The 17,656-nt window shown below is 36.8% G+C and overlaps 1 pseudogene; it reads right to left on the reverse strand.

The window, feature by feature from the left end:
• Window positions 1-1,917: 1,917 nt before the first annotated feature.
• Window positions 1,918-17,052, reverse strand: LOC115845606 (large ribosomal subunit protein eL8-like; annotated as a pseudogene).
• Window positions 17,053-17,656: the final 604 nt, after the last annotated feature.

A 17,656-nucleotide genomic window follows, 5' to 3' on the forward strand; every position in this document is an offset into this window, starting at 1 on the left:
TTTCCCATCAAACTCTTCACTGATTAATTTTAGTCTTTCAGCACTGTATAAATACCTGCAGTTTAATTCTCATCAGTGTTCTTGTAACTCTTCATTTGCTTCCCAACACATTAAACTTAAAGCCAGGAGCCATATCTTCTTTGCCTTTGTTTCTCAAGGACCATGAAAACAGTATTACTAAAATCTTTGAAGATATGATAACTATTCTGCAATGTTCTTGTCTTTTGTGTGTTTCTTTACAGTTTGTCAACTTTAATAAAGTATCTTGGATTATTTTAGCTTTTTCCCTACCTCTTTTTTAAGAAAAACTTTAATGCTTATTTGTTAATGTTTAGATTTAGAATAAGATTTTGTCTCACCTACCAGGAAATGTCTATAACTTCTTTCTTTATTCTACCTTCTCTGGAAATTTTAATGTGTTCTACCAAAGATGTCTATTAAAATTGAAGTTTAAAATGGACGCAGTTATTTGTATTATTTAGTAAAATATCCTAATTTGGGTAAATTTGTTTAAATGGCTTCAGTGAAAGCAGAGGTTTTCTGTTTTCTAAGTAATCTCCATACTCTAACTTCCTTTGCTTTTAATGGTAATTTTTTGTTATCTCCTCATTTCCATTCTAGGACTTTGTAGAATTAATTGTTGCCATCAAATTAACAATGACCATTGTTTTTTGTCTTTAAATACTAGGAAATTCATAAAAGGGCATGAACTGGAGCCATGTATGCAAGTGTACTTAAGAATCTATGTGCTGTCAACAAATACATCTGGTCCTTAATCCCTGCTGTGACAATAAAAGCTGCCTATTCTGCAGAAAGAAATTTAAGTTCAGATGTGAGCTCTTCCACTTTAAAAAAGAAAGAAAAACTTATTTAAGCATCACAGTTATACAACAGGAAAAATATATCTTTTCAGCACCATGTAGCAAACACTTATATATCCCCACTCATCCTGTGTCAAAATTTTGTCCCTCTTTCTTAAAGCGGAACATAAATATCTAGTACACCTAATCTTCTAAATTATAGCAGTAGTGCCAAATCTTTATCTATGAGTTCCTGTTCACCAAATATATTTTAAGTGCATGGGTTATCTTGTTCTCACAACAAACATGTAGTTAGAAATCCCTTTACAGAGAGGCAAATTGAGGTTTAGTAAAGAAAAATAACTTGCTTGAGGTAACACACCTGGTTAGTGGTAGAGCTAACATTTAAACCCAGATAGCCAACCTCCAAAGTCCCCACTTTTAAACGAAATACCACACATCCCCTAACACTATATTCGATTGCTGTTTGATCCTGGACCCACATTTTTACTAATCTTCATACTATATGTTAATATTTGGACATTAACATCAAATCAAATGCTTTCATATACAGCATTAATGATAAACTTGATGGTGACCTTAGCAGATTGTTCATAAATAAGATTTGACTGTTAAAATTCCTCAACTGGTGTGTCCTTCCTGACTGATTTAACTGCTGAAACAACTAATGCAGCGTTTCTTTTCCTCTCTTAAGATACTATTGAGTGATTTATTGCTAAGCACAGGTTTTTAGTGTGAAAAGTTTTCTGATATATTTGATGAATTGGGCCTAGGAAAAAAACACCTCTCTTAAACACCGTTTTCTGAATCAACCGAGTATGATATTAGGTTCAGAGAGAAGTGCTGTCTCCATTGGGACCACATATCTCTTTGATTTGAGTAGTCTTCCTGGCTACCCTGGTCAGGATGAATTATGGTGTGGAAAAGCTTGTATCAGGAGATATAAGCAGTCAGAGAGAGAAGGATAAACAGAAAGTCATTTTTAAGCCAAAATGATCCCCATTATTTTGGTTCATTGCTGGATTATGTATTTTCTTGCAATGAAAAAGGAAATTACTTACCTCCCAAATATACTGTTAATTATAATGTGGTGTCATTAAGAGGTAGAACACAATTTTAGATTTATATCTATAAGTGTGGAGAAGCTGCTGCCCACTTTCACATAGCAGTTAATAATACAGACACTATTAGAACTCAAGAATAACAATTCCAAATCTGCAGTTTTGGACTGTTTTCCTAACTGTCTCCATCCTTGAACTTTGTCAAACTGAAGTTCCCTACAATAATATTTAAATTTGATAACTAGGTATTATAAACAGAACAATTGGTAAAATGTTTTTGTTTTAAATGAATTCAGTATTTTCCCTAAAATATCTTATTCTGAAATATTGAGGGTAAAATAAAAAGAAAAACAAAACAAACAAACAAAAAGTATATAAAATATTCCATTGGTTTGTAATTTTTAATTCTCATGTCCTAAAGCTTAACATTTAATCAACAGAATGATTCATCTAAAATATAAATCTGATCATGTCATTTTTCTTCAAAAGACTACAACATTCATCTGTTGATAGACACTTAGGTTGTTTCCATCTCCGGGCTATTGTAAATAGAGCTGCAATGAACATTTTGGTACATGACTCTTTTTGAATTATGGTTTTCTCAGGGTATATGCCCAGTAGTGGGATTGCTGGGTCATATGGTAGTTCTATTTGTAGTTTTTTAAGGAACCTCCATACTGTTCTGCACAGTGGCTGTATCAATTTACATTCCCACCAACAGTGCAAGAGGGTTCCCTTTTCTCCACACCCTCCCCAGCATTTATTGTTTCTAGATTTTTTGATGATGGCCATTCTGACTGGTGTGAGATGATATCTCATTGTAGTTTTGATTTGCATTTCTCTAATGATTAATGATGTTGAGCATTCTTTTATGTGTTTGTTGGCAATCTGTATATCTTCTTTGGAGAAATGTCTATTTAGGTCTTCTGCCCATTTTTGAATTGGGTTGTTTGTTTTTTTGTTATTGAGCTGCATGAGCTGCTTGTAAATTTTGGAGATTAATCCTTTGTCAGTTGCTTCATTTACAAATAATTTCTCCCATTCTGAGGGTTGTCTTTTGGTCTGGTTTATGGTTTCCTTTGCTGTGCAAAAGCTTTGAAGTTTCATTAGGTCCCATTTGTTTATTTTTGGTTTTATTTCCACTTCTTTAGGAGGTGGGTCAAAAAGGATCTTGCTGTGATTTATGTCATAGAGTATTCTGCCTATGTTTTCCTCTAAAGGTTTGATAGTGTCTGGCCTTACATTTAGGTCTTTAATCCATTTTGAGTTTATTTTTGTGTATGGTGTTAGGGAGTGTTCTAATTTCATACTTTTACATGTAGCTGTCCAGTTTTCCCAGCACCACTTATTGAAGAGGCTCTCTTTTCTCCACTGTATATTCTTGACTCCTTTATCAAAGATAAGGTGACCATATATGCGTGGGTTTATCTCTGGGCTTTCTATCCTGTTCCATTGATCTATACTTCTGTTTTTGTGCCAGTACCATACTGTCTTCATTACTGTAGCTTTGTAGTATAGTCTGAAGTCAGGGAGCCTGATTCCTCTAGCTCCATTTTTCATTCTAAAGATTGCTTGTGGCACATATATACAATGGAATATTACTCAGCCATAAAAAGAAATGAAATTGAGTTATTTGTAGTGAGGTAGATGGACCTACAGTCTGTCATACAGAGTGAAGTAAGTCAGAAAGAGAAAAACAAATACCGTATGCTAACATATATATATGGAATCTAAGGAAAAAAAAAAAAAGGTCATGAAGATCCTAGGGGTAAGATGGGAATAAAGACACTGACCTACTAGAACATGGACTTGAGGATATGGGAAGGGGGAAGGGTAAGCTGTGACAAAGTGAAAGAGTGGCATGGACATATATACACTACCAAATGTAAAATAGATAGCTAGTGGGAAGCAGCCGCATAGCACAGGGAGATCAGCTCGTTGGTTCGTGACCACCTAGAGGGGTGGGATAGGGAGGGTGGGAGGGAGCGAGATGCAAGAGGGAAGAGATATGGGAACATATCTATAACTGATTCACTTTGTTATAAAGCAGAAACTAACACAGCATTGTAAAGCAATTATACTCCAATAAAGATGTTAAAAAAAAAAAACACTGCAACAGTTTCCCATTACACTTAGAATAGACTAAAACTAAGATCTTTCTCAAGATGCAAGGGAGAATTTTGGAAATTTTTCCAAGTGCTTTGTTTATCCTACTGACTATGACACACTGTATTTGGTAAGGCGAGAGAGCAGGAGTTCTGAAATTCAAAGACAATACCACACAACAAAGAATTGCCCTGCATGTTTCAGTATTTTTTATTGTCTGGCTTAGACTCAAACACCACTTTAAATGTAAATTACTTTCCTATTCAGAGAAGACAAAAATTATGCAAATCAGGTGAAGTTAGGACTGTGTTTTCATCAAAACTTTGCCAAGCAAGCATTGTTCACTTTTTTGAGCAATCAGAAAGCCGTAACCCAAAGTGTCTGTAGTGCTGAGTTGCCAATACAGACTACAGGCATAGCTGCAAGGGTCACAGTAATTCTACATATGAGGGCAAGCATCTAGCAGCTTTATTGTGTCATAAAGTATAGTTGTGCCTTTGTATTGAAATGCATACTTTTATAGGTTACTTTATTTTTATTTTTCCTTCATATTACTGTTAGGATAGTATATTACCTTTAAAAACACTATGCATACATTGGTTAAACAATCTATGGTTTTCATTTAAAGATGGTAAAAAATGTAGAGAAGGGAAAAAAAAAAACTTTTTCCTCCACCCTCCTAGTTTCTCTAGCTGGGACCTGTGAATTAGACTGACAAAAGACAGATTAACAAGAGAAAAAACAAATGGAGTTTACTAGAGTGTGTAGTGTGCATCCTTGCAGGAGAAACTCAGTGATGAGTAACTTAAAGGAATGGTTAGAAATTTAGCTTATCTAGAATGTTAACGATAAATGTGTATAGAAGTGACAGACAAAAGAAAAGACTTTAGGCTTCCAATGTGGCAAACTGTGGGAAGGCAAACGTATGGGGGAAATTAATGGAGTAATGTTTATGCCGGTCCATTTCAGTGCCAACTTTTCCTCTTCACTGTGGTCTTGAAACTTCCCAAGAGAGGGGATATATGGCAATCCTCATACCTCAAAGGTTTAGTCAGATAAGGGAAACTCTGGGAAAGCTTCTTTTCCCTCTGTTGAACTTCAAATGCTTTTAGCTCAAAATAAGGGGCATATTTTGGGGTGTCATATTCCAATCCCCTATTTTATATATACACACACACATTTGTCAAAAGCAGAAGTGCTCAATTCAATACATTCAGGAAGAACTGTCTCTCACACCTTCTCTCCCTGGCTGACATTAAGACTTAAACTGCTATCATCTTTATTAGTTACTAAGTTCCAGCCGTATTATTCTCCTTGTATTTTTTTTTTCTTTTTCTTTTTTTTTTTTTTTTTGCGGTACACGGGCCTCTCACTGTTGTGGCCTCTCCCGTTGCGGAGCACAGGCTCCGGACGCGCAGGCTCAGCGGCCATGGCTCACGGGCCCAGCCGCTCCACGGCATGTGGGATCTTCCCGGACCGGGGCACGAACCCGTGTCCTCTGCATCAGCAGGCAGACTCTCAACCACTGCGCCACCAGGGAAGCCCTCTCCTTATATGTTTTGAACACTCTCCTAATCATGCTCCTACCTCAAGGACTTGTACTTGTTGTTCCCTCTACCTGGAATGCTGGAGCCTCAAACAGTCACATAGCTATCCCCTCCTTTTCATCAAGGTTTTATTTAAAAGTGACTTTATCTGAGAGGAGTACTTTGTCAGTTCTAGCAAAAAACAGCAACTCTCTGTCACTACTTATTCTCCTCTCTGCTTCCTATATCCCCATAGCATGTATCACCACTCTACAGCATGACATGTAATGGTATGAGCTTCTTGAACTAATTTTTTGTCTCTTTCTTTCTCTTTCTCATTAAATATAAATTTCTTAAAAACCTGTAGAGTTGATTTATCTACAATCATATATATATATATATGTATACACATACACACACACATTCAACTCTTCCCGTTTCTAAAGGCACAATGCAATGGAAGTGTGAAAGAGAACAGTGACAAGGAATGCTTGGGATTAACATTTCCCAAATGTTTTACGTTTAGGGGCAAAACAGATTTACACCTAGTTTAAAGGACAGTCAAAGATCTACTATAAATGGGACTCAAAATATCATCTGAGTGAACGCACAATCAGCAAAGTATTTGAAGCACGAATTACAAGGACAGGGAAGCATCTTTGGTAAAGATGCTGATAGAGACCTTTTAATGGTTCTACAGAAAAACAAGGTGACATTGGTTTTATTGAAAGGAAAAATATTAGCCTCTGGTATTTTTAAAATGCAGACAAATTACAGGTTTAGAGTCAAGAGTCTACTGCATCTCTGCATACTGAATGACTGTTGAGAAATAAGTACTTTCTTGAAATGATATTGAAAAGCACAGTGTAAGCTTTTGTAAAGAATATGTGAGAGGACTTCCCTAGTGGCACAGTGGTTAGGAATCCACCTGCCAATGCAGGGGACATGGGTTTGAGCCCTGGTCCGGGAAGATCCCACATGTCATGGAGCAACTACTGCCCGTGGGCCACAACTACTGAGCCTGCGCTCTAGAGCCCACGAGCCACAACTACAGAAGCCTGTGCGCCTAGAGCCGGTGCTCCACAAGAGAAGCCACCACAACAAGAGAAGCCTGCGCACCGCAACGAAAAGTAGCCCCTGCTCTCTGCAACTAGAGAAAGCCCACATGCAGCAATGAAGACCCAACACAGCCAAAACTAAACTAAATAAATAAATTTATTTATTTTTTAAAGTCTTAAAAAAAAAAAAAGAACATGTGAGAAAGATAAAAAGGAGAAGGGTATAATTCTTGATCTAAAATGAAGAACCAGGGAAGTGAATATCAAAAATAGCATATACACCAAAGTTAGCTATCAATTGATTCTTTTTTGGGACTTCCCTGGTGGCGCAGTGGTTAAGAATCTGCCTGCCAATGCAGGGGACATGGGTTCAAGCCCTGGTCCGGGAAGATCCCACATGCCACGGAGCAACTAAGCCAGTGCACCACAACTACTGAGCCTGTGCTCTAGAGCCCATGAGCCACAACTACTGAAGCCCATGCACCTAGACCTGTGCTCTGCAACAAGAGAAGTCACCGCAATGAGAAGCCTACACACCACAACAAAGAGTAGCCCCTGCTCGCCGCAACTAGAGAAAGCGCGCGCGCAGCAACAAAGACCCAACGCAGCCAAAAACAAACAAACAAATAAATGTATAAAAGAAATCAATGGATTATTTTAACATGTGTAAGCCATATGTAATGGAAATACTCTATGCTAGTTTTTTTTTTTTTTCTTTTTTTCCTCAATCAATATTGGCTGAAGGAGAATTTGTATTTTATGTACAGAAAACTCAACAGTATACATTAAGCCCATTTTGGTGGCCAGTTCCTTGCCTTTTGCCTTTTCCAGCTTGGCAATGCGAGCCACCAATTTCAGATCCAGGACATGGCCTCCCCCAGTGACAGCGGACCTTATCATATCTGTCACTGTAACTGGTCCTGATAGCTTCTACCTGCTTAGCCAGAGATCCTTTGTCTTCTCAGTTAACTTGTGTGAAGGTGATGGTGATAGGTCTTGCTGTGGACTAGATGCCCCAGCCTGGCCTTCCCCTTGATAACGCAGTAGGAAACGCCCACTTTAAGATACAGGACGGGGAAGAAGATAACCAGCCCAACGGGACCCAAATCATGTGCAGTCACTACCAGTTGAGCCTTCTTGTTCTCCACCAAGGTGGGGGCAGCATGAACCCCTGCTTGAAGAACAGGTGGCCTCTTCGTGGGGACATCCCCTTTGCTGGCAGCTTTTTTCTTAGGTGGAGTCAACAATCTCTTGCTTTCTGTCTGATACGTACTTGTGGGCCAGCTTTAGCAGCTCTGTAGCTGTTTGGCTGTCCAAGGGTTGGTTAACTGGGTGAACTGGTTAACTGCAGGAGGCACTTTCAAGTGCTTATAGAGGACAGCCCTTTGCCACTGCAGTTCAATGCAGCTTGGCCATTTCACAAATAGGTGAAGTGCCTTTTGGGTTGGAAGTCCTGCCCAGTGACAAAATTCTTGGGCCTTCCCTCGAACAGGGGATTTACCACCTTCTTGGCCTCCTGCTTCTTCACGACAGCAGGGACGAGGGCTAGCTTCACAATAACTCTATCAAGTAAATGCCATTATTTTCCACTGTTAACAAAATGAAAATAGCATAAAATCACGTAACTGATATGTAGTGAGACCAGGATTTGGACACAATTTGACAGTCACCAGAGACGATCATTTTAATCGTGAAACATAAATAACCATGTATAGTAAAATTTTTTTAAATCGATTCTTTTACAAACAGTCCACGAAAAGAAATGAGAATACTCAATGTTCTTTTTGAGACACTATGCCTGATATTCATAACACATACTCCTATCATGGAGGAATAATCCCTAGTTATTCATAGACATCTGGAAACTTTGGAAAACCCAAACCAATGGTACAGTTTATAAAAAGAATGAAGGGAAAAAAAGGAGGGAAAGAGGGAGGAAGGGCAGAGCCAAGTCATTTTATAGCTTTTAGTCTGTACAACTCTTACTAATTCTTTTTGACCAAATTAAAATATCTCCTCCCTCAAAAGTTTTCCATCACCAGTGCATTTTTTGTTCCTGGTTCCCCTGTGCTACCACGATATTTTCTTCAAATTACTGCAGTAGCACAAAAATTCTTACCTAACGTTATTTATATAATAAACTGTGCTATTTAAATGTATAACACATCAGATATTATGAAATGTAGAATGAATTTTTATGTAGAAAGTGTCATCAATTTACGATTAACTTGAGTTTCTGTTTACTTGCTTGATGAGAGATTTCAGGATGTTACTCAACTAACAACATGGCAATATGATTGAAAAAAAATTTATAGAATGGAAAATCAGTTTCCTGTCACAATGAGATAAATATGATAAAGATAAATCCAAGTATCAAAAGCATATATGTTGTTTTGTTTACATGCTGCAGTTATGTGTTCATAAAACAATTATATCACAGCAAAAGAGAAAGTAAAAATACTGTTTGTAAGCCAGCTGGTAACCAATCTATCTTCCTCATATTCCTTAGCCCTAAGTAAACCTAATGACATGGAAAACATTTTGTAAGTATCTTGTCATGTTTACACAAAATGTTCAAATAAGATGTAATAGCTGCTATTACAGTGTGAAAAGGCTGCTTGAGCAATAGAAATCTTAAATATGTTACTTTGCAAACAGCAATACTAACACAGCAGAGCTCAATAATAACTGATGCACACTTATACAAGAAGTCATTCAACTGCTGGTAGCTGCTGATGAAATATGATACTGATCTATCTCCAAAATATGTGCACTTCTTTCATGAGACCTATTGTAAAGACCTCATCTATATCTCTTGTAGCAAAGATGTTAAATTTAATGGGTGTGCAATGAAAGCAGAAACAGATGAAAATCCAGATGATTTTGTTTTCCTGATAAACAATTAAATGGCACCATTGCCAAATTTATACACCTATGACTGAGCGCTCAGGTGATTTTTTTTTTTTTTTTTGCGGTATGTGGGCCTCTCACTTGTGGTCTCTCCCGTTGCGGAGCACAGGCTCCAGACACGCAGGCTCAGCGGCCATGGCTCGCCGGCCCAACCACTCCGCGGCATGTGGGATCTTCCCGGACCGGGGCACGAACCCGTGTCCCCTGCATCGGCAGGCGGACTCTCAACCACTGCACCACCAGGGAAGCCCCCTCAGATGATTTTTTAAAGCAGCAAGTGGAGCAAATATAAAAGAAATCTAAAGCAAACAACTGAAAGTGACAGCCTTAACTCTGTTTGGAAACGTATTCAGATGGCCTCTTCTGCAAGCAGTGTATGAAGTTTTAACTTGTCAGATTGCTTAAATTAAACTGCATCTCACCATGGAAGATATCTCCAAATCCGTAAGTTAAAGAAAAGATAAGACAACCTCAGACACTCACTATAAAGGAGGAAAGAAAAAAAAAACTTGCTTCTCCCTGACCTTAGCTGAAAATGAGCGTCTAATATTTCAAAAGTGCATTGCAGTGTCTACAACAGGAATCTGGCAGGTGACAGTGAGGAAGTTGCTGTTCTTTGCTATAACATTAAGCTTTCAATACTTAACTGTTAAAATGTTTAAAAGTTAAGTTGTGATAATAACAAATGTTTGTTAAAATTTCCTATTTATTCTTAGAAACAGAATTTTTGTGATAGTGATATTTGCCCTCACTCTCAGCTTTGGTCGAGACACAGAATTTGGGCAATAAATCCAAAAGAAATAGAGGAAATAGAAATAAAACCAAATGCAACCTTGTCAAAGAACACAGTCCCTTATTTTGACAGTTTAGAGAACTGAATTAGCTTTTTAAGAAAAGTTTTACATTTTCTTATGTAACCTGGAGGTTGGACAACTCTTTCTGATGTATCCAAAATGCAAATTTACTTTGATCACCCATTGCCCCTTTAAAATATACCTAGTGTGGTAATTACCAGGGTTCTCCTGCCCACTCTTAGATAAAATTTCTTCTAGGGATACTTTAAATTGTTATTCACAGACACAATTCAGTAATTAGAATGTTTAGTCCAAGATATTCATCACCACGAGGAATTTTGATTTAATAGCATACTTTTAGGACTTTATATTAACACCAGCCTTTTTCAGGCTGGATGCCTTCAAGATTAAAAATGGTATAGTTGGCTTTTCTATTTATTCATCTAACCTTCTCTCACAAACAACTCCTTCCCTGCCCTCTTTTCTAGATGCTGTTTTCAAGGTAAGGACAGATCTTACTATAACCATCATTCAGCTCTAATTTCCTGACATATTTTGCAAGGGTTTCTTTTCTGAGTTCTTCTGACATTCTCTGCAGGCCACCTCTCTCCCCCGTGCCTGTCTCTTGACTTTGTTCTAGGTGGCCCTTTGCCACTCTTTCCTGAGCTCTGAATATGCATCTTCAGCTTCTTGCTGCTTCATTCCCTCCATGACTCCAGGTGGCGCTCTTGGACAGAAGTCAGGATGGCTTGCTCTCTACGCAGTTCACATCAGCTAGGAGAGAACTCTACAGGCATTCATCTATTGTTAGGACGTATCCAGGGAGTGTATGTAGGTCGACCCCAAAATAGCAACACTCTCCGAAGAGTTATTAAGTCCTTTTTCTTTTGCAAGAGTTCCAAGGTGAGAGTCAGACCCTAGTCCACCCTGCCTCCCAAATGAAGGCGTAACGTATCAAGCTTTCTATAGATCCCTGTGAGAGCCTGTGCCCCACATGAATGTTTAAGCAGAGAGAGGGAGAAGGGGAGGGAAGGAATATCACATCCTACCTGGAGGAGGGGAGGTAGAGAATATCACATCACATGTTTATTCAAAAATATTTTCCTCCCAATATCTTCTCCCCCCAAACCCTCTCTCCTTTCTTTCTCTTCATCTCTTATATACTTGAGGTGAGAGGATTCAAAACACTAAGATCAACTTATTTTAATTATTTTAAATTTTCTTTGTAGATTCTTCAAATGGTGATTCATCTTTGGAATGTCATATCTACTGCACATTAGAGTCAAACTTAAGCTGTTCTGCTTAAAGTCTTTATTATATAATAGTGAAATGACACTGGCTTCAGAAAGCATCTTAGATACTTAATTATATCTAGATGCACTTATAAGAAGCATGTGAGCAAGAAAACAGGAAGAGATTAAAGGAAGCATGAAAGAATCAGGCCATAGACCAAAAGAGACAATCAGTTTCTGACAGTTAGTATCCTGGAATACATCTTCTGTTGAAAGAGAATGATGTTGAAGATATAAAATAGATTCCTGCAGGATTTGTTCACTTATTTGTTCATTTGTTCATTCATTCATCAATTCATCAAAATAAACGTGAATATCTTGAATGTGACAGGCTAAATGCAGTGAGCTGGAATGCTGTGCAAGAATATAAAATATTAGTCATATTTTACAGAACTAGTTATAATACCTTTCTAATGAGAAGTTCATATAACATCTCCCAAATTTTCTTATAAAAAATTTAACAAGTGACATTATACGATGTTCAATGTAGGAGCATAAAACATGTTTTGCTTCTTGCCCGCTACCTAATAGTATTGGCTTAATTTCCTTTTAGTATGTTATAATGGGAATTTGAGCTGGGCATTTTTATTCTATTAATTATAAGTCCCTCAGATTTTGAAATGAGAAGTCAACAGAAATACACCACTCTTGAAAATTAACAGAGCTTTTCCAGATTTAATCTGGTGATCTCAACCATGTTAAACTACTCATACGTTTAATTTTTAAAAAAGTCTTTCAGTGATGACAAATTATTTAATCATAAAGTCAATTAAGTATACACAAACACGAAACTAGTAAGAAACTATTATACTATTTACACAACTACAAAACCAAAAATATTACTAAATTTAAAGTACATTAAATATTGAGGAATTAGATAATAAATTGATGTAATGTGGCAGATAATGCTTTGCTGAAACTAAATCATCTCTTAAAATACAAGAACAATTTTGCCACACTAACATGGGTTTTTTGAATTCCACATACTTATTCTAGTTTTAGGTATGTGATGATTCCATTCTGGAATCAATTTTAGTGTTATTATTCAAACTACTCTAAAATGATTATACCATGAGATCCCTTGACCTTGTCTTAGCACGAATATTTTATTTTTTCCTCGGCCTCCATTCTTTCTCATTAACCTGAAACCATTAAAAAGTAAAATGATTCATTGACTTAACAAATCATAAAATAAATCCACTTACTGAATTCATTCTGTAATGGTGCCAATATAGTTGTAATTAACTATTTAGCTCTAAGGTAACTGTTGAAATAATGCAGAATATACTACATTGTTTAAACTTAAAATTGAAGTAAATGCAGACATTTAAATTTTTCTCATGGTAACCACCAAGGAGAAGGAGGAGAGGGAGGAGGAAGAGTGGGAGAAGAAAAAAGAGAAATTTTCAGGACCTTCAGGAATATATGGCTCCCCGGGAGATACCCATTGAGACCTTGTGATCCTGTGTAATCTAAAGTACAAAGTTTAAAGTTAGTTTATAAAACAGTATTTAATTTTATATTAGCCTATATAATTAATATATTCCTTTTTAAGAGTTTTATTTATTATTTTTAAATATTTGATATATATACAAATACTTGTGGCATGCATATACGTTTTGAAGCATAAAAGAGTACCTGAGAACCTACAATTTAAGAACTGCAACTTACTACAAAGAACCCTATCACTCTCCATGTAACACTTTTCCTCTTTCAGGATTCCAAATCCCTGATAGCCCCCCTTCCCAGTCAAGAGGTAATAACAACCTGAATTTTAAACTTATCATCCTTGGCCTATATATATATATATATATACATATATATATATATATATATTTTTTTTTTTTGTGGTACGTGGGCCTCTCACTGCTGTGGCCTCTCCCATTGCAGAGCACAGGCTCCGGACGCACAGGTTCAGCGGCCATGGCTCACGGGCCTAGCCGCTCCGCGGCATGTGGGATCCTCCCGGACCGGGGCACGAACCCGTGTCCTCTGCATCGGCAGGCGGACTCTCAACCACTGCGCCACCAGGTAAGCCCTTTTATTTATATTTTATCACGTTTACGCTTAAACAATGTATTGTTTCATTTTACTTATTTTTCATTTTTTAAAAAAATAATATCCATATAGTACTTTGTGGGTTTTTTCCCCCCTTATTTACTTGTTGCTGGCTCACTTTCATTATTCTACCTTTTCCTCCTCATAGAGTTTAAAGTTAATTTATATTCATTTCTTGAAATGTCAACATTGAAGTCCATGAGAGTCTAAATCTGTTGTGGCTTTTTTGTCCCACAGATTCTTGTTAGTGGTGACTGTGTGTGTGTGTGTGTGTGTGTGTGTGTGTGTGTGTGTGATATTTGACTGTGGAAACCTGGTGCCTAAATTAATGATGCTTTCCCTCGGAGAGAACTTTCATTTCCTTCTGCTGACATGGGACCATCCCATGGCCATGGTCTTATCTCCTGCTGGTACTGACACAATTAATCCCTCCACCCCACAGAGAACCCTACCATTCCCATAAGCTTAGTACTATTTTTGGCCACTGAGAGTCTTCTAGAGTGTGTTGCAAGCCCCCAAATCCATAAGATTAATGTTTTAGCAGAATTTAGTTCTTTCATAGTAAGCTTCCAATAGTATCCAGTCAGGAAGATACTGTTCAAATATTTATGATACTTGTGTAGAAGGAAGTACCATAACTTGTCTGTTCCAATTACACCTGCTTATTTTTTATCATATATATGTAATGGAATTCATTTTTTAAAAAAATCAAGAATTTCCATATAACCAAAGAACAGAGAATAAAGAATCATGGGATTTTAATGAATTGCTTGTTCACACTTAGCGATATTTTTTGCCGAATTGTATTACAAAAATGTGTATCAATCAAGTGTATATCAATTTAATATAATCAATATAAATATTCTTCATATTATTGAGTTTCTCTGTGGAAAGCCTTTGTGTGTGTTTGTTAGAGGGGAGTTGGAAGCCAAAGAACAGCTTCTTATTCTAGTTTTGATGTTCTTTTGTCTAGTCATATAATTTGCATAGAAAGAGACCATCAGCCTCTCGTTGGTATCACATGAGCTTGAATTAACAATATATAATTTATACATTAGCATATTAAAATATATTAGTTTACATTGGAAGATTCCAATGTAAATTATGGAATTTTCTAGTCAATTGCCTCTCTTCTACTTCTTATATTCAAGGTATTTCAAAATGAAGTTATTAACAGTAGAACTGTTTTGACAGAGATGGGTACCTAAGCCAAGTTTGACCAATATAATTTCTTAGCATAAGAATATATAATTAGGACAAGCTTCATATGGATTGGTCATGGAATGAAGAGACAGGTCATGAGAGTTATGGTGGCTAGCTTCTATGGACCATGAAGATAAGGGAACAGAAAAGACTAGTCTATAGAGAAGACAGACTAAAGCAGCAGAAGAGAAAGATAAGAAATGAAAGGTGGAAATAAAGATTCTCAGTGCTTCTTATTGCATGGTTCCAATGTCTTTTTTAGGACCTCCTATCCTTGTGTTCCATGAGATGCTACTATGCCCTTAAAATATATGTATTTTTTACTGCTCTGCCTTTTCTTTCTTGAATTTATTCTGTTATTTGCAACCAAAGAGCTAAACTAATTTTAATATAAGCTTTGGTAAAAGCACAAAAAAGAAAATTTCTCTATTAGCAAGATTGTTATGTTTACCAGATCCACTATGTGACTCTGGTTAAGTTACTTCACCTGTCTTGTGTAAAATGCAAGCATGATATTCCGACCTCTTGTGACAATTAAGTGAATTAGTACATAAACAATGCTTAAAACAGTGCCTTCTCATGGTAAGAATTATGTGTGTTGACTCTTGCTTGTATTATCCCCATTTTGTAAGAATTTTAAATTTGTCGATTCCATGCCACATGCCACATTTTAATGCAGCAGGAAGCAATATACTAATCCATTATGAAGTTGGTTAGCGGTGCTTCTTTAAGGGAGAGGAGACAGATAAATGAGAAAAATTAAAATAATTACTCATAAGCCAGTGCTTTATTTGATAGATGAAAAATATATTTTTAAAAAGTTTAAAAGTAAACCTTTTTAAAACATGTTTGCCACATTTTAGGTTGCTGTTTCTAATATGTACCACATTGTCATTTTGGAAATAAACCAAATAGTCTCAATAGTTACAATAATGAAAAGTGACAATCCTTAAATATGTCACGTTTTCTCTCCGTGGTTTCAGGTTCAACACAACCTGCTCCTTTAATATAAAAAGACACTTGAAATGAAAATATCTCACTATTAATGAAACATGTAGTCAAGGTCACAGTAATTTCTTGTCTGTGAAGTACTTGTCTGTGAAGCAGTGAAGTACTTCCTTTAGATTCTTAGCCTTCTCTTGAAGAACTGATGTGCTCAAGCTTTAAATAAACTAAACTGGTCTCTCTCATGTCAGAACATAGGCCAGGTGGCCAGAAAGATAACATGACAACTTTAGGAAGGAATTTCCTACTGCTTCACACCTAAGGTATTTATGAACTAATTCTTTCATTCCTCTTCAAATGCTGGCAAGCAAAGCAAGAATGTTCTTGTGAGAGGATGGAAGGAAGAAAAAGCACATTACAATTCAGTAGGGCAAATTCATAAGTGAATATAGCCAATATATTTCTAAAACTAAACCCAAATGTTGCCTCTTTTTTTCCTGTCTTCAAAAGGCTAAATTATACATATAATTTAAATATGTAAATCTATATCTATCTGTATATCTATATATACATATACAACATTTTGAACAATGGATCTAGGGACCCTATCTCTAAGTTGTCAAGCAGAAAATGGAAAACTGTATGTTTACCACAATTTGAGTAAAATTTAAAATTATTGTGAAAATAATTATCAAAGTATATAAAATAGATTCATGTGATATGTTAAGCTAACATTTTTTTTTTTCCTGGAAAGGAAGTGGCTTGGGGTTTTATAAAATTGGCCTCAACAGCTGTATGCAGTCCTGTCGGTAGACTGGTTGTCACACTCGTAACATTTCTGTAATGGAGGCTCAGGAAATATTCTTCCTTGGCCAAATACACCGTCTAAAAATTAAGTGTTGTCTGTGGTCATAGGTGCTCGATTTGTACCCAGTCTGCTTGGACTATGAGACAGCTAGGAGGGTAACCCTCAGAAGATGGGCACCGTGTTGGTTTTCTACTGCTGTCGTAACAAATACTACAAAGAGTGACTTAAAACAAGACACATTTAGTGTCTGACAGCTCTGTAGATCAGAAGTCTGACAGGTTTCCCCTGGCAACATCAAGGGCTTGACAGGACTGAGTTCTTTTCTACAAGGCCTTAGGGGAGAATTTGTTCCCTTTTCTCCTCCAGCTTCTTGAGGTTCCCCTCACACCTTGGATCAAGACCACCTTTTCCAAATTCAAAAAGGCAGATTGAATCCTCACATTGCATCCTTCTAACTTCCCTTTCTGCATTTCTCTTCTACTTTTTAGTGATAACATTAGGCCCATCCCGATAATCTAGAATAACCTCCTTATGGTAAGGTCCACTGCTCAGCAAATTTATTTCCACCTGCAACTTTAATTACCTTTTGCCATGTGACACAATATATGCACAGGTTCCTGGGATTAGGACGTGGGTACCCTAGGGGTGAGGAAATGCATTAGTCTGCCTCCTATAGGGGCAGTATGTACTTTCTCTGCTGTATTGCTCAATCAATGCCAATTTTCATAAAAGACATCATCAATTTAATAACCTGATGCCTGCATTTGATAAAAATTTACAATTTTGGTTATAAAATAGAACCATTATTTGACATTCATGTAAGAGACCAGTTACTGTCAATAAGAAGACAGAATAATCATTGGAAAAACTATCTGTTTCACTTCAAAGTGAAATGAGGAACAAACTGTGGATGCAATTTACTCTATTTATTGAAAATCAAAATAATGAGTGTCATATGGAGTATTCACTATTCCTTTGATGAACTCAGTTTGGCACTTTTACAAACAACGGAGCAAACTGGGAATATGACCACATGATAAAACCAAGCAGGGTAGTTAAGACACACAGATACAG

This window comes from Globicephala melas, chromosome 3 (genome assembly GCF_963455315.2).
Source record: "Globicephala melas chromosome 3, mGloMel1.2, whole genome shotgun sequence".
Lineage (NCBI taxonomy): Eukaryota > Metazoa > Chordata > Mammalia > Artiodactyla > Delphinidae > Globicephala > Globicephala melas.